Source organism: Pleurodeles waltl, chromosome 7 (genome assembly GCF_031143425.1).
Source record: "Pleurodeles waltl isolate 20211129_DDA chromosome 7, aPleWal1.hap1.20221129, whole genome shotgun sequence".
Taxonomy (NCBI): Eukaryota; Metazoa; Chordata; class Amphibia; order Caudata; family Salamandridae; genus Pleurodeles; species Pleurodeles waltl.
In genome coordinates, this window is record NC_090446.1 from 154379299 (window position 1) to 154400793 (window position 21495).

The following is a 21495-nucleotide window of genomic DNA, read 5'->3' on the forward strand; positions in this document are numbered from 1 at the left end:
CTGTGAAAAAGTGAAAAAGTATCTTGTCATAAAACCAAAGACATTAACTGAAAATAAGTTTGTAAATGAAAGCTACGAATACATACAATATCCCTTAATACGTGTTAGTCAGCATGACATTGTGGTCTTGGTCCAAAACCGAAAACAACATTGAAATTTACCATTTGTGGTGAGAACCACATTTTGCAGGTGCTGTTTATGATCTCATACATGTCATTACAACGATAAGAACATAGTCATCACAAATTATATCAAATATGACATCTTCAAAAAGGCTCAGGCAGAATGGTCTAGGGGAAATTCCACTAGTTGCATTTCCCATTTAAATTTCCAGTGGCACAATTTTGCCATATCTGTAGAAGTAAATGCTGCACTAAATATGGCAAGAAGAAAGAAGTATGCGTCTGTATGTGTTTTTTTCTAATTTGATGAAAATCTGTTTACCAGTTTACAAAAATAAAATCAAGGTCACAAAACCTCAGAAACAAAAATCGTAATCAGAGCTAGCCATATGAGTGGCTGCCAGAAGCACATCATTTGTGCTTCAACAATAATTTCCCGGCATGCAGCCATGGGGTCTGGGCCACAGACTAAGCTGCAAAAACATATTATTTGGAACCATGCTCTATTTCTAGGGTAGCTCCCAGCCAGTACTTGGTATGAATGATGTGTGAAATTTCTCTCAGGATGTACACATTAAGGCGGTCATTCTGACCGCGGCGGGCGGCGGTCGCCGCCCGCCATGCGGTTACCGCCGAATGACCGCTCCGCGGTCAGGAGACCGCGGCGGCCATTCTGGCTTTCCTGCTGGGCGGGCGACCGCCAAAAGGCCGCCCGCCGGCCCAGCGGAAAAGCCCCTGCAACGAGGATGCCGGCTCCGAATGGAGCCGGCGGAGTTGCAGGGGTGCGACGGGTGCAGTAGCACCCGTCGCGATTTTCACTGTCTGCCAGGCAGACAGTGAAAATCTGTATGGGGCCCTGTTAGGGGGCCTCTGCACTGCCCATCCCAGTGGCATGGGCAGTGCAGGGGCCCCCAGGAGCCTCCCAACACCCGTTCCCGCCATCCTGGTTCTGGCGGTGTAAACCGCCAGAAACAGGCTGGCGGGAAGGGGGTCGGAATCCCCATGGCGGCGCTGCAAGCAGCGCCGCCATGGAGGATTCCCTGGGCCAGGGGAAAACCGTCGGGAAACCGCTGGTTCCCCTTTTCTGACCGCGGCTTCAGAATAGCCCTGGAAGCACCGCCAGCCTGTTGGCGGTGCTTCCGCGGTCCCCGGCCCTGGCGGTCGTGGACAGCCAGGGTCGGAATGACCCCCTAAGTCAGTTTGATTGACAGATGTGCCAGAATTGGCATGGATGGCTCCTCCAAGGTCAGCAGAATATTCAGGGTAGGGGGTGTTGGCACAACCATGTCAAATCCTGCCCAACAGGTCTGTCTGAAGTATAGAGACCCTGCAGAGAGAGACCCTGCTTTATTACATTAGACTTCTGTCTCCTAGTTAGTTGTTAGATGTGGGAGGACACTGGTGATTTCCCATTGACATTCCCACAAACGCACCCAGCTCTCAGAGGCCACATTTAGGGGGTCATTACAACCCTGGCGGACGGTGTTAAAGCGGCGGTAATACCGCAAACAGGCCGGCGGAAAAAAAAAGGGAATTATGACCGTGGCGGAAACCGCCAACATAGACAGCCACTTTAACACTACGACCGCCACTGCGGTACAGACAAGCAGCGCGGCGGTCACCGCCAACAGACAGGCGGAAGACAAAGTACCGCCCACAGTATTACAACAGGCCAATCCGCCACCTTTTCCGGGGCGGATTCACCGTGGATAAAACACAGCGGAAACAGACATTTCAATGGGAAAACTCTCACCTGAACAAACTCCACGAGGAAGGAGGGCACCATGGAGCCTGAACTCCAAATACTCCCTGCGCTTGTCTTCCTGCTCCTATACGAACATCAGCAACGGCGGCGCCGAAGACAACGGTGAGTACTGCACCTACGACATAGGGGAGGCAAAAGTCACGGACACACACATGCAACACCCCCACCCCCAACCCGACCCTCACCCACTACAACACACACCAATGCATTTCTGAACATCACAGTAACAACCCCCAACCCCCCGGAAGAATGCTAAGACAAAAGGAAATGAGTTCAACCATTGTAATGTATAAAAAAACAGTAAGCTCATATATACATCAATATATACACATTCCAAATATATACATCACGATTAGTAGTACAGGTATGCACATTTCAATGTCCGTGGACCACTGGGCCCAAAATGCATGGGCGAGGCCCATACACGATACCTGTCCTGGAACGGAGAGAACACTGCAGGGGCATCAGATAGAAATACAACAGGCACCTCAGGGGGAAGGGAAGGGGGGGCACCTCAGCCGGATGACTGCACCACGCCAGATCCACGACGGGGCTCCATGCCCATTGATGTATCCTGGGGAGTGCAAAGCCACAGTCTCACAAGTCTCTACAGTGGGTGGTTTGCCCACTATTACATCCTGGGGAGTGCAAAGCCACAGTCTCACAAGTCTCTACAGTGGGTGGTTTGCCCACTGTACCATCCTGGGGAGTGCAAAGCCACAGTCTCACAAGTCTCTACAGTGGGTGGTTTGCCCACGGTTACATCCTGGGGAGTACAAAGCCACAGTCTCAAAAAGTCTCTACAGTGGGTGGTTTGCCCACTGTACCATCCTGGGGAGTGCAAAGCCACAGTCTCTCAAGTCTCTACAGTGGGTGGTTTGCCCACTGTACCATCCTGGGGAGTGCAAAGCCACAGTCTCACAAGTCTCTACAGTGGGTGGTTTGCCCACTGTACCATCCTGGGGAGTGCAAAGCCACAGTCTCTCAAGTCTCTATAGTGGGTGGGTTGCCCACTGTACCATCCTGGGGAGTGCAAAGCCACAGTCTCTCAAGTGGATAACAGTCTCCACTGGTTCTGGAGGGGGACTGGTGCCCAGAGTGCTTCATCCTGTGCAGGATAGATGGAGTGGATGCATGTCTCTACTGGTTCTGGAGGGGGACTGGTGCCCAGAGTGCATCACTCACCCCGTGACGGTCCCTGTTGCGTCACTGCCCCTGCCGCTCATGGGCTAGCGGTGCTTGAGTTGGCAGTGCTTGCCCTGTTCAGCAGGGCTTGCCATTGCGGTCTTTGCCCTGTTCAGCGGTGCTTGCCCTGTTCAGCGTTGCTTGCCATGGCGGTCTTTGCCCTGTTCTGCGGTGCTTGACTTTGCTGTCTCTGACCTGTTCAGCGGTGCTTGACATGGCGGTCTTTGCCCTGTTCAGCGGTGCTTGCCCTGTTCAGCGGTGCTTGCCATGGCGGTCTTTGCCCTGTTCAGCGGTGCTTGACTTTGCTGTCTCTGACCTGTTCAGTGGTGCTTGACATGGCGGTCTTTGCCCTGTTCAGCGGTGCTTGCCCTGTTCAGCGGTGCATGCCCTGTTCAGTGGTGCTTGCCATGGCGGTCTTTGCCCTGTTCAGCGGTGCTTGCCCTGTTCAGCGGTGCTTGCCATGGCAGTCTTTGCCCTGTTCAGCGGTGCTTGACTTTGCTGTCTCTGACCTGTTCAGCGGTGCTTGCCATGGCGGTCTTTGCCCTGTTCAGCGGTGCTTGCCCTGTTCAGCGGTGCTTGACATGGCGGTCTTTGCCCTGTTCAGCGGTCTTTGCCCTGTTCAGCGGTGCTTGCCCTGTTCAGGGGTGCTTGCCATGGCGGTCTTTGCCCTGTTCACCGGTGCTTGACTTTGCTGTCTCTGACCTGTTCAGCGGTGCTTGACATGGAGGTCTTTGCCCTGTTCAGCGGTGCTTGCCCTGTTCAGCGGTGCTTGCCATGGTGGTCTTTGCCCTGTTCAGCGGTGCTTGACTTTGCTGTCTCTGACCTGTTTAGCGGTGCTTGCCATGGCGGTCTTTGACCTGTTCAGCAGTGCTTGCCCTGTTCAGCGGTGCTGTCCATGTCGGTCTTTGCCCTTTTCAGCGGTGCTTGCCCTGTTGAGCGGTGCTTGACTTTGCTGTCTCTGACCTGTGCAGCGGTGTGTGCCATGGCGGTCCCTCATTGCCCAGCGGGACTCTGGCTGCCAGGGCCCTCCTGGGCACTGACTCTGGCGGTGGTCTCCTGACCAGTGACGATGGGGCTGGCGGTGGCATCTTGGGCAGCGGGGAGGATGGAGGCCTTCTCCGCCGTGCTGCTCTTCCCAGACTTTGTAGACTTCTTCTGCCCCTTCACCACCTTGGAAGGAGTCACAGCTGACTCAACACTCCCCCCCGGGACCCTTGTGGGAGGCTTTGCCGGCAAGTGTCTTCCCCCTCTCCCGTCGGGCACTGTCCAACTTCTGGTGCTTCACAGGGGGTGGACTGGCAGTGCTTTGGCTCCGTGTCACACTGGCTGCCCTGGTGCCCGGTGCACTCCACATACCTCGAACAGGCACCACTGGTACCAGAATCTTTTTGGCTGAGGTGCTACTACGGTACCTATGAATTGGAGGGGGGGGTGATGGGACAGAGGTCAAGGTTGCTCAGGAAAAGTTTCTGACGAACACTGGGACGGGTAGCTGGAGGGGGTCTGGGAGTGGAGGAATAGGAGGTGGTTGTAGGAGGTGTAACTTTTGGTGATTTGGGTGCAGGTGCATGTTCTGGAGGCTGTCGTGAGGTGGATGGATGTTGGGTGTGTGTGTGTGCCCGCGTTTGTGTACTTTGGGAGGGGGCGTCACAGACACACTGGGAGAGGACACAGGGGACGTGTAAATGGTAGTGGGGGTGGTGAGTGCAGGTGAGCGGGGTGTGGTGCTGGGTGTTCTGGTGCGAGTCCTAGTGGCTGTTGTGGTAGTGCATGCAGGTGAGAGTGTAGACGACACTGGGAGGGAGGAGGGAGACGACGAGGATGGGGACACAGTGGAGGCAGTGGATGTTGCTGTGTCTGTATGTGGGTGATGCTTGTGTGAGTGCCTGTGGGATGTGTGGTGCCTATGTTTGCCTGAGCTGCCCTTGTGTGTTGAGGTGTGTGCAGGCTGGTCTGATGGTGTGCTTGGGATAGGTTGAGGTACAGGGGATTGGGTCTGGGAGGAGGAAGTTGGAGGGAGGAGGCTAGACACAGGGACAATGGCTGCCATCAGTGCTGAGGCCAGAGATCGCAGGGTTCGATGATGGGCAGCCTGACCAGAATGAATGCTCTCCAGGAATGCATTGGTGTGTTGCAACTCCCTTTCTACACCCTGGATGACATTCACAATGGTAGACTGCCCAACAGTGAGTGACCTGAGGAGGTCAATGGCCTCCTCACTGAGGGCAGCAGGGGTGAAAGGGGGAGGGGCTGAGGTGCCTGGGGCGAAAGTGATGCCCACCCTCCTGGGTGAGCGGGCACGGGGCGAAGGCTGAGGCTGCTGGGAGGGTGGTGCTGGTAGGGGGGGTGGTGGCTGTACCTGTAGAAGTAGGGGGCACAGATGGTGCCGCCACCACAAGGGAGCTCCCATCGGAGGACGAGTCCGTGTCGCTGTTTGCTGATTCGCTGACCGCCGTGAAGCTCCCCTCGCCCTCCGTCCCACTGGTGTATTCGGAGCCCGTGGTGTGGCCCTCCATGGCCATGTGGGACGCAGCCCCCTCGTGCTCTGGTGCCCCTGTACCTCCGCCTGATGATGCTGATGCACAAAAGAACAGGGAGAGCACAAAAAGGGGTGGGGAAACAGAAGAAAGACAGGTTGAGTGCATGACTTACCGCTACTGTTGGCGGACAATACAGACACAGCTGCCCCCTGCACTACGCCGTGCTCTTGGCCTCTACAGATGCAGTTCCTGGGATATGGCCTACTTGCCTATGAGTGTCATCTGCCCACATAGATGACACAGGGGCATGTATATCTGTTTTTGGCACTCTACAGAGGTGGGGTGGAGTGGCACATTGCCTGCATTACTGAGGGGCCTAGACTACGGAACTCGCCCTGGCCTAGGGAAACCCACAGCCCTCCTCCCCCACCCAGACCCCTCCACTGCGCGCAAAGTCATGAGAATGTGAGTGTACTCACCCCCTTGTGTCTGCTGTGATGCCCTCATGCGCCCATCCAACTCAGGGTAGGCCACCGCCAGGATCCGGAACATCAGGGGGGTCATGGTGCGACGGGCACCCCTCCCACGTTGGGAGGCCATCCCCAGCTGAGCCTCCGCCGTCTTCTTGCTCCAGCGGCGAATGTCCTCCCATCTTTTACAGCAGTGGGTGCTCCGTCTCTGGTGGACCCCCAGGGTCCGGACGTCCTTGGCGATGGCATTCCAAATATCCTTCTTCTGGTGGGCGCTGACCTACATGACATGTACAGGGGAAGAAGAGAAGTCATTACCAACTGCACCATCAAAGTGAGTGGCCCACATCCCTACCCTTGCCATGTGGCACATACATTCACAGTCCTTCATGCTCGCATAACTCTGCCCCCTTCCTACTTACATCCAGCCCTCTCCACCCAGGTATAGCCCATACAACTTGCACCCTATGTACTCACCTGTTGGTCTGGAGGACCGTAGAGTAGCGTGTACTGGGGGAGGACCCCGTCCGCGAGCTTCTCCAACTCCTGTGCAGTGCAGGCAGGGGCCCTTTCCCCAGACGCATGTGCCATTGTCTCTTCCAGACCGAGGTCACAGCAGCACTTGCAGTGTAGGTCCTCTCCTGTCGAAGATCAGGTATCGAGTGATTGAACAGATAGAAAATGGCAGTCATGTCCGCGGCGGTGACGTCCGCGGCGGTGCGTATCATCACTGCCGGCGCACTTCGTCATTGGCTCCTGGGACCCATAGGGTCCAATGTTAACCAATGCAGCATTGCGCCGCGGTCTTCGACCGCCTACCGCGACGGTGTACGCCAGTGCAGTTACCTCACATCCCATTGTCCCACTTTAGAGGTCACGCAGCCGCCATTTCAGGGGCCCACATGGCTTCATTTACAACTGCGTCACACATACCTAGGCCTGGACTCAACACACATACAGGAAATTTTTGTATTTTGTGTCGTGTTCTGTGTAGCTGTGGGTACATACCTCAGAATTGGTTGACTCTGTGGTCGCTATTGTCCTTCCTAGGCACCGTCAGCTGGGATATGTGAGGAGATGGCGGAATCCTCCGGTGTACCGACCGCTGGTGGATCTGTTGACAATGGAGGAGCGACATTTAATCATCACCTACAGGTTTGACCGTGCCACAATCCAGGAACTGTGTACCCAGTTGGAGCCAGATCTGATGTCACCAATCCGCCATCCCACAGGTATCCCCCCTCAAGTGCAGGTGCTGTCAGTACTCCATTTCCTAGCAAGTGGGTCATTTCAGACAACAGTGGCCATGGCATCAGGGATGTCCCAGCCTATGTTTTCTAACGTATTGTCCAGAGTGTTGTCTGCCCTGCTGAAACACGTGAGGAGCTACATCGTTTTCCCTCAGGTAGAGGATTTGGCTACAGTGAAAGGTGACTACTATGCCCTGGGACATATCCCTAACATCATAGGTGCCATTGATGGGACCCATGTGGCTTTGGTCCCCCCCCACAGGAGTGAACAGGTGTACAGGAACCGGAAGAGTTATCATTCGATGAATGTACAGATGGTATGTTTGGCAGACCAGTACATCTTGCAGGTAAATGCTATGCTCCCTGGCTCAGTGCATGACGCCTACATCCTGCGGAATAGCAGCATCCCTTATTTGATGGGTCAACTCCAGAGGCACTGTGTGTGGCTATTAAGGGACTCTGGTTACCCCAACCTGTCATGGCTATTGACCCCAGTGAGGAATCCCAGGACCAGGGCAGAGGAACGCTACAATGAGGCCCATGGGCGGACTAGGAGGGTGATCGAACGCACCTTCGGCCTCCTGAAGGCCAGGTTCAGGTGCCTCCATATGACAGGTGGTTCCCTATTCTACTCACCAAGGAAGGTGTGCCAGATCATCATCGCCTGCTGTATGCTGCACAATCTTGCTTTGCGACGCCATGTGCCTTTTCTGCAGGAGGATGGTCCAGATGACGGTGTTGTGCCAGCTGTGGAGCCTGTGGACAGTGATGAGGAGGAAGCAGAGGAAGAAGACATTGATAACAGGGACTCTGTCATACAGCAATATTTCCAGTGACACACAGGTGAAAACAATTTTTTTACAAATATATTTACTTTCACACTTCTACCTCTATCCTGTCTGTCAATTTGAAGCAGTATTTGCTAACTGAGGGGTACATTTCCATTACGGTTTCACAGGTGTGGTTACCAACGTGTGTCATCTGCTTGCATCCTTCATGGGCTTGTGATGTGTTACATAGGTATGTTGACATTACTTTTTCGAACGGATTTTGTCATTGTCATAGATAATACACATTTTCAAAATCACAGACTGACTCCAGATTGTTTTGTGGTTCAAGGGTGTTTATTGAAGTGCTAATTATTGGAGGGGGTGGCAAAATGGTGATGGGTGATGGTGGAGGAATGTCCATGGCAGAGTCCAGTCTATTAGTCTCACAGGTGCACTGCCCATATGGGCATAGGAAGTGGAACTGTGGCAGTTCCAATCTGGACACTGTAACAAAGTGGGACAATGGGAAGACAATCAGGGTGGTCTCATTTCCTGGCGGGGGTCTTGCCATCTTGCTCTGTCCTGTTCCTGGATTTCAGGGACCGCTTGCGGGTGGTTGTCCGTCTGCAGGGGGTGGGGTGCTGGTGTGGTGGTCCTGTGGCGGGGCGTCCTGTCCACTAGCGCCGGCGGAGGTGGTGGGCAGTTCATCGTCCAGGCTAGTGTCAGGGGCCCCTTGGAGTGCCATGGTGTCCCTCATGGTCTTCTGTATGTCCTTCAGCACCCCTACGATGGTGCCCAGGGCGGAGCTGATGGTTCTGAGCTCCTCCCTGAACCCCAAATACTGTTTGTCCTGCATGCGCTGGGTCTCCTGAAACTTGGCCAGGACCGTAGCCATCGTCTCCTGGGAGTGGTGGTAGGCTCCCATGATGGAGGAGAGTGCCTCGTGGAGAGTGGGTTCCCTGGGCCTGTCCGCCCCCTGTCGCACAGCAGCCCTCCCAGTTCCCCTGTGTTCCTGTGCCTCCGTCCCCTGGACCGTGTGCCCACTGCCACTGTCCCCAGGTCCCTGTTGTTGGGGTGGTGGGTTATCCTGGGTTCCCTGTAGTGGTGGACACACAGCTGATTGACGTGTCCTGGGTACGGAGGTATGGGCCCGCTGGGTGGGTGCTGTGCTGGTGTTACCAGAGGGTGGAAAGTCAGTGTTGGGCTGTGCCTGTGCGAGGGGAACCGACTGTCCCGAGGCCCACGATGGTCCGGGCTGGTCATCTGGATCCAGTTGGCCAGAGGTGCTGTCATCACTGTGGGCCTCTTCTGTGGGTGGAGATGTCTGGACCCTCCTGTCTGGTGACGTTAGGTAGTGGTCCTGCAGGGGTGTAAAAGCATGATTATTGCATCTGTGTGTGTCATGGTGTGCAATAGGTGGGTGAGTGTGTACCCCTGTGCTAGCATTCCTGTGTGGGGGCTTATGTGATGATGGTTGGGGGGGTGTTATGGGTATGTGCAGTGGGCATGCTTTAGTGATGGGTGTCCATGCTTTGTTGTGTCATGCAGGGCTTGGTGTTGGGATGTGTGGTTTGTGTTATTAGTACATTAGTGAGGAGTTGGAGTGATAGGGGAGGGGGTGAGGGTGGGGGGGTGTGATAGCATGCAGGTAGGGTGGGGAATATGATAGTTAAGATTAGACTTACCAGTGTCCATTCCTCCACCGACTCCTCCGAGACCCTCTGGATGCATAATGGTCAAGACCTGCTCCTCCCATGTTGTTAGTTGTGGGGGAGGAGGTGGGGGTCCGCTGCCAGTCCGCTGAATCGCGATGTTGTGCCTGGAGACCACTGAACGCACCTTCCCCCGTAGGTCGTTCCACCTCTTCCTGATGTCCTCCTGATTTCTTGGGTGCTGTCCCACTGCATTGACCCTGTCGACGATTCTCCGCCATAGCTCCATCTTCCTAGCTATAGAGGTGTGCTGCACCTGTGATCCAAATAGCTGTGGCTCTACCCGTACGATTTCCTCCACCATGACCCTGAGCTCCTCCTCCGAAAACCTGGGGTGTCTTTGGCGTGCCATGGGGTGGTGTAGGTGATGTGTGTGGGGTGTATGTGGTGATAAGTGTGGTGATGTGTAGTGGTGTGTGGTGGGGTTGCCTATTGCTGTGCTATCTCTCTGTCGCCTTTGTCTCTAATTGTTGGTCGTAGGGGTTTGTGGGTGATGTGGGTGTGTGTTTTATATTGTGTTTGGTGTGTGGGAGTGGTGTTTGTATGTGTATCAGGTGTGTGTATTTTGAATTGTCCAATGTGGCGGTGTTTTGGAGATGTGTGTGTATTTTGAGCGCGGCGGTGTGTACCGCCAATGGAATACCGCGGTTAAAAGACTGCCGCGTGGATTCGTGGGTCGTGATAGCATGGGCGTGTTTCTGTTGGCGTGACGGTGGAGGTTTTGTTTTCGCCAGTTTATCACCGACCTCTGGTGTGGCGGACTTGTGTGGGTGTCTGAATTTCTGCGGATTCCGAGATGTGGGTCATAATAGCTGTGGTGGAATTCCGCGGTCGCAGCGGTGTATTGGTGGTCTTCTGCACGGCGGTAAGCGGCTTTTACCGCCAATGTTGTAATGACCCCCTTAGTGTGGTCAAAAACTTCCCCAATCCTGAAAACGACATGCCACACAGCATGATTTGTTTGCAGTAAGGCAGACAGGAACTACTGAAAAAGTAGATATGTTTGTCCCTGGGAGCTTTTACCGTATTGGTTAGGGAGTACCCAGGAGTCACTCCCTGCGTGGTAGCTCCTGCCATCTATAAACATGGCACTCAAAGGCAGCCGTCTCAAAACACTTTCTGGTCATGTGAGAGAACCAAAGACTGTCCCTGGTGTCTGTGACCTCAGATGAGCCCTGAGTGACTGGACCCGCTCCCCCTTGAGCCCAGGACAAAGAAATGTACTTCAGGTTTCAGCGATACAACAAGCTTCAAGAAAACGTTTTCTGACCTGTGACAACTGGACTTGGGTAGATTTTGCTAATGGCCTCTGTCTGATACCATAAGAGTCTCAAAATGAGGAGCCCTAGAAGTGTAAACCTGTTGTTTTTTTTTGGCACAGGACGAAGGTTGGGAAACTTTGGAAACATTTTGCTCTATAGCCACAGTGGGACCTGCCATACAAAGTATCCAACTGCCAGTTCCATGGCATCAGACTGAACTTTAGCTTTTCCCGGAGCAGAGATCTCCTCACCTCTAAAATAATGACAAAGTCCTTTACTGCTTTGCGGCTTGGATTTTCAATTAAAACTTATAGATCTCCAGAGCATCTGGTGGGCCAACTTGCTTTAATTATCCAAACTGCGTTTCCATTAGAGCGGCTATAATTTTAGCTTTGACCTTCTCAGGGAGGATTTTCAAGTCAAAAAAGTGACAAACTCCCTTTTTAAATTGTGATTTAAATATTTCTGAACTTTGCAACTTCCAGGCTTCAGCGGGACTAATCTGCTTGATGTATTTAACCAGAATTCCATCAGGGTTGACCTCAAATCGCGCCTAAGTCCCCTGCCTATTGGCACTATGCGCTTTTTGTGCGTCATTTATTTAAAGCTTTAAAAATGTATATCTCTAGTTCCCCTTATTGGATTTTTGCCTTTTTGGTGTCCTTTTATTTATTACTACCTATTCAATTTTTCTAACTCACTTTGAAATTTTAATTGTTTGGTATGTTGTACTCATCAGGTCTGCAGACTGGTGGCAGTTGTTTTTTATTGGTCTGGAACAATTTGAGAAGTGGCCACATTCCAGAGGGAGTATTATCTGTCAGAATGATAGTAAAATATTAGCTTTAATTGAGCATATCTTACTTGTTCTCTAGAGTCCTGCCATCTCTGTACCACACATTTTAAATATTACTGAAACATTAGCAAGGGTTCTGGTTTCTAAGGATGGCTGCTGAGAGTACGGCTGAATGGCAGCATGGTGTCTAGCTCTCAGCCTTAGGGAAAAGTCCCCCCCTCCTTTTTTTCTTTGTTTGTTTCCTTTTGAGTGCCCTTGGTTCTTGAGACAGGGGGGGAGTTGGTGTCCATGCCTACAGGTGGTGATTCTTTAAGGCTGCAAAGTTAGAGGGAGCTACCGTTTGAGGCAAAATCATAAAAAGGGGAGCTGCACTACAAGTAGTGGTGGGAGCTCAGACAGCCAGTCAGCTTCAGAAAGGCAGATTCTGATGTTCATGTTTTCCATTGATGATGAGGTTTTGACCAGTGCTCACCTCAAGCTTGTGACATTTCATTCTTGCTGATAAAAAGGATCTGTCTTAGGTAAGTTGATTGTTTACAATTGTACAGATGGTGCAAGACCTTTTCTGCTGTTAAATGAATGGCTGAAGCTTTAGGTAAAACCAACCCCCAGGGCCAGCTCCTGCTATGTCCCGGGGTGCCCACCTGCGAGACATAGCTGTTTTCTGTGACTTGGCGGCAGCTTTGACAGCTGCCGCCAAGTCACAGCAAACACTGCTCGCAGCAAACAACTCTCCCTCGCTACAAGCAGAGGTTTTCTCTGTCTCCCTGCCACGGGGATGCAGACAGGGAGACAGAGGAAACTGCTCACTACTTTACCAGCTCACTCTCTGTGACAGCAAAGCTGGCTCCTGGAGGAGGTGGGGACCCAGCAGGGACCGTGGGGGCCTTAGGCTCCCCCTCATGGTCCCCAGCATTGTCACCGGGTGCCCGGGGGGGCACCCAGGTCACATGGCTGGGCCCCCAGGGAGGGGGTCCCCGGGGCTGAGATCAGCCTGGGAGGGGGGGGGGGATGTTGCCCCCTCAAAGAAAATATAAATAATTAGGCTGCACACCAAGGGATGGGTCCCCATGGCCAATATCAGCCTGGGGTGGGGGGGGCCACACAACCCCCCTCACAAAATACTAATTAGACCGTGCCCTGGGAAATGGGGTCCCAGGGCTGTAATCGGCCTGATGAGGGGGGCCATGCAGCTCCCTTCCAAAAAAAACAAATATTTAGGCCAGGCTTCGGGGATGGAGTCAACCTCCTCCCAAAAAATATTAAATGTTTAAGCCGGGCCCCAGCGGATGGGGTCCCAGGGGCCGAGATGAGACTGGGGAAGAGGGGATGTGCAGGGTTGAGTTGTTAAAGGAACTGTCCACATGCAAGACCCTGCGATCAACCCCTGTGCGCGTGGCCAAAGGTCATTCACTGTGCGGGGTTGGGTTGGTATAGGGTGTAGGCCGCAGGGGCTGTCTGCAATCCAGGCTCTGCAGCCAACCGCTGCCGCACACAGCCGAAGGTGGTGGTTGGATTAATGTATATTAATGAAAATTACGTTACATTAAAAATCCATAGAAATTCACAAAAAAACAATGGTTACAGGGACGTCATAGTTAGGAAATAGAATTTTAAAAAACGTATAAATTCACTTAAAAAAACATAGGTTACAGGGACGTTATAGTTATGCTTACATTTTAAACGTACCAAACCATAGAAATTCAACAGTTATAGTTATAGTTACCTCAAGTAACTATATCTCATGCCCTTGGGTAACTATAACTCACTCCCTCACCATACACTGCTAATTGCCTCATATAATACACCACTCATGACATCTTTGATAATATTATTGATAATATCAGTGTAACATTTGCAGTGAAATTATTTAGCAGAAAACTGTATAGCTTTGAAGCTGCAGCCAAGATATGCATGCAGGGAACAGAGATGAGAGATTTGCTTCATCAAGCAGGGAGCTGATGTTAAATGCAACTCCTTGCATGCTGGAGCAATGGGACCGCGGGGGAGGCTTCCCCGCGGTCCGAGATAGCCCGTAAAGGGCAACTTATAGCTTATTTAAAAATAAACATGTAGGGACCACATGGGAGCCCTCAAGTCCCATATAGTCAATAAACGGCTAAAACAAAATTGGCTTAAAAAAAAAAACGAATAGCTAAGTGTGAAGGTCGCAGACCTTCACACTGAGCATTGAGGGTTTGAGTCCAGCTGGACTTGTTTCCTTCGTTTTTATTTTTTTAAAGTACAAACATTTTAGGGTCAAATGAAAGATGATTTCACTTTTTTAAAATGACAAATATATTTTTCTTTTTAAATTGTACAGAAATATCTCATTCTAAGTATATCATGCATCAAAGCCTAAAAAAGTATCTCTCTTCCTCTCACTCTCTTTCTCTCTATCGCTCAGTCTCTTCCACTCACACACCTCCTCAGACACTCACGCACCCACTCACAAACTTACTCAGCCACTCACGCACCCACTCACAGACCCACTGAGACCCTCGTGCACCCATTCACAGCCCCAGTCAGACCCTCATGCAGCCAATCACTGACCCAATCACTTACGCACCCACTCACAGATCCACTCAGACTCCCACACACCCACTCACAGGTCCACTGACACCCTCATGCACCTACTTACAGACCCGCACACACACTGACGCACCCACTAAAACACTGATGTGTGCACTCTCACACCCAGACTGACACTCTCATAGCCACTCTCGCCCCTATTCTGACACCCAAAGAGGATGCGGCCAATTTCTGCTGCGCGCAGCCGAAGGGCTGTGCACAGCATGGGGTTGGGTGGTTGGCCTCGGGGAGTGGCTGCAGGCCAGCCCTTACGGGCAACCCCTGCTGCGCAAATGACGAAGGCCATGCAGCCCTGTGGCCAACCGCCGCTGTGCATGCCAAAGGCAGTGCGTGGCAGTGGTTGGATTAACGTATAGTAATGAAAATTACTAGACGTTAAAAAAAACATAGAAATTCACTGAAAAAAACAAAGGTTACAGGGACATTATAGTTAGGAAATAGAATTAAAAAAACATAGAAATTCACTCAAAAAAACAAAAACAAGCTATGTTACTTTAGGGCACCAGTTATAGTTATTTGAGATAACTATAACTGGTGAATTATATATATATATATACATATATATACATATATATATACCTAAAGTCATCAGTTCACAGAACTCCTTTGTCCCTAAAGGCAGTGGCGCACGCACTGGTGTGAGACCTGTCAATATTAAGCAACTGCTTTCACCATCCAGGAAAAAAGGCACACACACTATGGGGGTTATTACAACTTTGGAGGAGGTGTTAATCCGTCCCAAAAGTGACGGTAAAGTGACGGATATACCACCAGCCGTATTACAAGTCCATTATATCCTATGGAACTCGTAATACGGCTGGTGGTATATCCGTCACTTTACCGTCACTTTTGGGACGGATTAACACCTCCTCCAAAGTTGTAATAACCCCCTATGTCAGTTGTTTGAACAAGATATTGAATTAGCAGCAACCAATCCTACATGTTTCAGCTGCAATTTGCCTCGATCTCATGATCCTGTGGTCATGGGGAGGTGTTGCCGAAACACGTACAGTTGTTTGCTGCTAATTAAATATCTTGTTCACACTATTGACATCGAAGTTTGCATGCCTTTTTTCCTGGATGGTGAAAGAAGTTAATTAATAGCTTAATGTATATGTGTGTAAACTCCTCTTCAGAGGGGTTTAGCTTTGTCCGGACACAATAAAAAAACAAACACATTTTTTTTAAAATATATATATATATATATATATATATATATATATATATATATATATATCTCACTCAGCCAAAATAATCTTTAATTGGTTAATTAAAACCACTAAAGATACAAACAGACTAATAATAACAATAGATGAAGGCAAAGGTTAAAAGCCAAAATGGAAGCCAAGGGGCATGCAGAACATCAGAGACAAAATTCATATCAATGATTAAAAATAAAATTACTGTATAAAATGCAAAAGTAAATAAGAAGTCGTTAAAAAAAAAAAAAAAAGCAAGACAGTGGCACAGTGCAAAACGATGTCATAAAATAGCCATAAATGTAATAGTTGCATATGACAATCACTTCCTCCTTTTTCTAATCCTGAAATTGTTAATTAAAAACTTTAATACATTAAAGCAGGCATAATCATTGGATAACATTTGTAGAAAAATAAGAGCTGGTCTAGACTGCATAAACTGCTGCCCTCTCAGAAGTGGAAGAATGAATTGCCTGTGGGGATCACGGAAAAAGGCCACAAAACAACTTAGAGTGCCCTGGTCTGAAAAATTATCACAACTACATGGGGCTAAATTACCAACTTTTTTCTGGTTTATAGGGACAGCTAAGAACCTGTGCAATTGATTCAGCTTAAAACTGGTTAGCATAAAACGATGGAGGGGATTAGCGATAAGAGTGAGGTAGGGTTAGATGCCCCCATAAGTTGAGATAATAACATGGGCGTGGACTTTGGGCTTAACTAATTCCCCACATTCTCTAGCGGCATTGGATTTCAGGGGCCTTCTTATAGCCCCAGATGGCCCCAGATGGCACTCCTAGGCCAGAGAAATGCATTCTGATTGATAAATTTGAAGAAGGGTCTTAATCGGTTTTGCCCTTAATCGACTGGCAAAGTCAAACACAGAGGCCACTGACCTGTGCAGTATGTTCCTTTTGGCTTTTAAAAGAAGCACCCAGAAACCCTTCTCATCAAAAAACACTTCCAGATATGGGAAAGCACTGGCTGTGGAAATCAAAGCCCTCTCCAAGCTATAGACACTCTGCCCCTTGCTGCCCCCCTCCACCACAATGATATGTGATTCATTGAAATTTGTGCGTAGATACAGCCCACCCATAAAGCTGACAGAGGCATTTACCATTTTTTGTAGGATAATAAGACAGTGTTGTCAGCATACAGAAGAGCTGGAATATAACACGTTGGGTTTCTAAGCAGGCAGCACGTAGGGTCTTCCACAAGTCATTCATATAAACGGTAAATAATACTGGAGCCAATATACAACCTTGCCGGACTCCACAATGGACTTTAAAGGGAGCTGTGGTATTTCCATCTTGATTGTATCTTATCACTGCCTCTAGTTCATAGTGCAGATCATGCAAAATATGCACTAACTCTTTATCTTGGCCCAAAATTAACAAGACTGACCATAGTTTGCTCCTATTGACCATGTCAAAGGCTGACGATAGGTCAATGAATGCCAGTTACAAGCAACCCTGTTTGGCAATGGTGTATTTTTCAATAACCAGCTGCAAGTTTAAACATTGATCCAGTGAGCTTGTACCCACTCTAAAGCCACATTGCAGGTCACTCACAATTTTGTTGCCCTCCAGCCATGCAGTCAGCCTTGAGAGAATGACCCGTCCCATGATCTTCACTGGTGAAACTATTAACGAAATGGGTTGATAACAACAGAGATCATTTCTCGCCCCTTTCTTAAAGATTGCCACATGTATAGACCTAGACCATGAATATGGGATACCATCAATCACTGCAGGATTCAATACTTTGGTCAGAGGTTTGGCCCATTTATCTGAATCAAGTTTTAAAAAGCCTGCTGGCACACCATCCGGGGCTGGTGCTTTATTTTTGGGCATGCCATCAATAGCTACCTTAAATGGCACCTGTAAATCCCCTTGAAGTGCTATAACCAGGAGAAATAAGACATTCTGTACTATCATTAACAACCCCAGTAAAGTAAGGGAAGCGCAGGACTTTGTTCGGGGCAGCTGGGGGCGGGTCCAAGCCCCTTAACACTACCATCGTGCTCCCGTCTCGCGGGAAGCGCAGGACTCTGTTGGCGGCCGCTGGGGACGGGACCAAGCCCCTTAAAACTACCATTGCGCTCCCACGCGGGCCCGTCCTTTGCCCGTCATTGACAGGAAGAGACAGGGCAGGGCCTAGTCTCTTGGTTTTTCTTTCTCCCCCATATCCATTTTTAGAAACTACTTCGGCATGCTGCTGAAAATTGCATACTGACCCAAATTGACGATCTAATAGAGGAAGTAGAGAGTTTGTTAGCCCCTAAACCCTGCAAATCCTCCAAGAGAGGGAACGATGTTGCAACCAAAGGCATAAAGTCTTTCCTTATCCCTGCGAACAGAGAGCTGTTGGTAGAATCCCCACGGGGGACTCACTTGGAGTCTACTATATCAGAAACCCTCGTTTACCCCATAGAGTAACCTAAACCGAGGGTGCCTAATCAGCAGGACAGTGCGTCACCCCCTATAAACGGTTTTAATAATTTTTTACCCCTTGTCTCTCTGGCAACTCCTAGTATAGAGAAGAGTGCACCAAGGGAAGCTGAGGAGGTATTAACACACTTAGGGGGTCATTCTGACCCCGGCGGGCGGCGGGAGCCGCCCGCCTGGAGGGAACCGCCAGAATACCGCTGCGCGGTCACAAGACCGCCGCGGGTATTCTGGGTTTCCCACTGGGCTGGCGGGCGACCGCCAAAAGGCTGCCCGCCAGCCCAGTGGGAAACACACCTCCATGAGGATGACGGCTCCGAATGGAGCCGGCGGAGTGGAGGATGTGCGACGGGTGCAGTAGCACCCGTCGCGAATTTCAGTGTCTGCTAGGCAGACACTGAAATTCAGGGTGGGGCCCTCTTACGGGGGCCCCTGCAGTGCCCATGCCTTTTGGCGGTGCTCCCGCCGACCCCGGCGGTCCTTGACCGCCGGGGTCGGAATGACCCCCTTAGTCACCCAGGGGGAACACCCTGTTGAGGTATAGCTAACACAAATAAGAGCAGAGATAGTGAACTTAAGAGAATATATCACATCCCTGAGTCATATGATACATGAGGAGCTGGACGGTGTAACTGCCGTAATCAAGGACATAAGGAAATCCTCTTTCAAACCTGAGTTTAACTCTCTATCTATGCAAACTCAGTCAATTGAAACATCTATGGCAGGAAAACACAAGGGAAAGAGGGCTGGAGTGGCATTGCAAAATTGCCAATCGGAAGGCTGTGTAGCCCCGAAGTGGCTAACCCAAACAAATGTGACATCAACTTAAACCACGAGGCGCACAGAAATAAGCCCTCAGGCAACAGTAATCAAGACCCCCTACTGAGTTCTCTGATGGACCAGACCAAGCATAGCCAGTATGACATATATATGATGAACATTCCAAAGTTAAACCATGGCCTTAAGGAACAAGGGGATCCACTCAAAAATAAAGTAATCCACTGGATAAGGGGAGTAAAGAAATGTAGGTCCGTTATACGGGACGACATAGTTAATGTCTAGAGATATTCAAGTGATAGCTTAGAAACGGACCTCATAGGGTTGAAATTGAACAGCCAGAGCCGAGTAAAGGGTCTTCTAGAGCTTGAGCAAAGATTGAGACCTGGTACCCTATCCCAAGTAACTCTTACTCAAACGATTCTGCCATTAATGGCTAATTTGTTTTTTAGAGGTAGCCCTAGCAATATATTGCTTCCCAGTATATGTACCTCAAGGCAGGGCCTTAGGATTAGTCCAACTTCAACCGGGGATTGACGCAAAGCTCCCATAGCGAAGGCAGAGAGGGACGATGCATCTACTAAAAGGGTTATGGAACCCTGTGCCCCAAGTAATCTGTCATTGGGCATTGCGGGAGCAGAGGTAGAAACTCATTGTAATGGCCAAGTAGAAGGGTGGGACTGTGAAGTAACATCCTCTGTAAAAAAAGGCTAATGAGAGATTGTTAAATATAGGGGATGGTAATGATTCCCTAATCAAACTTTTATCCTGGAATGTGGCAGGTTTGCTATAAAAAACAACTAATCCAGAGTGGTGTAGTTTTATAGATCAACATCATATCATTCTTTTACAAGAGACATGGGCCCCTTCAATGATTTATAGAGCAGGATACTGGACCTTTCAGAAGGCTGCGCTCCCATCGCCATCTGGGAGGGCTTCAGGGGGATTGATAATTTGGCTAAAGCATGATCTGTTCCCCAAGGCGAAGGAGCTATTTAGCCCCACTAGGGATATATTAGCTGTGGAGGTGGAATTTAGCAGTCCAAGGGGGCCTACTCGTATAGTATTCGTAAATATATACATTAGACCTGGCCTACAAAGCATACAGATTGCTTTGCTGAATTCGCTCACAGATTTTTTGAACCGTCTACAAACGGGGGCAGGGCATAATCATTGCAGGGGATTGCAATATGCAATTGAGTCATAAGGATGATTACCAGCAAGCAGGAACCCAGTTTGCAGACCCCTGGGACAGATCAGGCCCGGTTCAGGTCACAACAAAGAAAACAGGGGGAGCGTTAGACCTATTCGAGAATCTAATAAAAACTATGGGACTAAGAGTAGTAAATGGGAATACGAAGTCAGATACTCCGGCCTTGCCTACATATAAAAAAGGACTTTATTCGAGCCACTTAGACTATATTCTAGTAGACGATATACTCTTGAACTCTCTTATTTATATGGTTGTCTCCCCACAAGATGATAGTGACCACCAAGCTCTCTGCACATCTTTCCTAAACTCCACATTTAATTGTAGCAAACTGACTAAAGGGGTGAAGGGTAATATTTTAATAGCAACAAATGATTATAAAAATGTGAGCTGGGAAACGGTGGCAGAAGATGCGAAGTTCCAGATATCAATATGTAATTTAGTTATATCGACTCTTCTTCCCCTGAAGCACACTGATTTTGCACTGGTTGACCTGATTAATTTGCATGGTACTTTGGTCAACCGGTTAAGACCATTTTTTCAGGTAGTAAGGAGACGGGTAGAAACCATGGATAGATCTCTGAGATGGTTCTCTAGTTCTTGCCGACAGGCTAAACTACAGCTGTTAGGAGCATTGCAGGTAGGAAGTCGCCGGGAGATAAGAACAACTAGGACTGCATACAAAATAACATTGAAAAATGCCAAAAAAGAGTGGCAAACCAAAAATTGGAATGCTTTGGTAGATGCTCTCCATGAGAAGGATACAAAACTGTTTTGGAAATTGGTGGCAGAAAAAGGACATCCCCAAAACGTGGAGAGCTATCCAGCAATCCTGCCAGATACCTGGGTGTTGCACTTCGGAAATCTGTACAGAGCGGTTCAGATTAGCTGCATCAACGTTGCTCCACCATCACTAAAGGGGCCTTCTGCTTCCTATATACCAACTTCCGGGGTAGCTATTTCATCTAACTTTGATCTGGACCCTTTTTCCCTAAAAGAAACTACTCTGGCCCTTCAAACATTACGTAAAGGAAAGGCCCCTGGTCTAGATGGTATTCCAGGTGACTTGTATCTATCCCGACCCAGAACTTGGTCTTTATATTTAAATGTACTTAGCAATGTGATTTTGAGGGGTGGTGGGCTTCCCTCTACATGGCAAGGAGCAATAATAGTTCCTGTTTTTAAAAAGGGGTCAAGGGAATTACCAACCAACTATAGACCAATAAGTTTAATTGACGTGAGTCAAAAAGTATTTTGTAAGCAGGTCCTGACCAGACTGCAGACATGGATAGAGGACTTCCAGATCCTCTCCAGTTTTCAGGCGGGATTCAGGAAAGTAGTTAGCACAATAGACCAGGTGTTTAGATTCAACCTCCTCTTCTGGAAATACATGATACTCAATAGGAGCCACCTGTATGTGGCCTTTATTGATTTAAAGGCCGCCTTTGATCTGGTCCC

At 49.6% G+C, this 21495-nt stretch overlaps 1 protein-coding gene across 2 annotated transcripts in view; it reads left to right on the forward strand.

Annotated features, from left to right (window-relative positions):
- The window catches only part of LOC138303899 (piezo-type mechanosensitive ion channel component 2-like), a 733706-nt gene that overhangs the window by 206149 nt on the left and 506062 nt on the right, over positions 1 to 21495 (forward strand). The window lies entirely within an intron of this gene.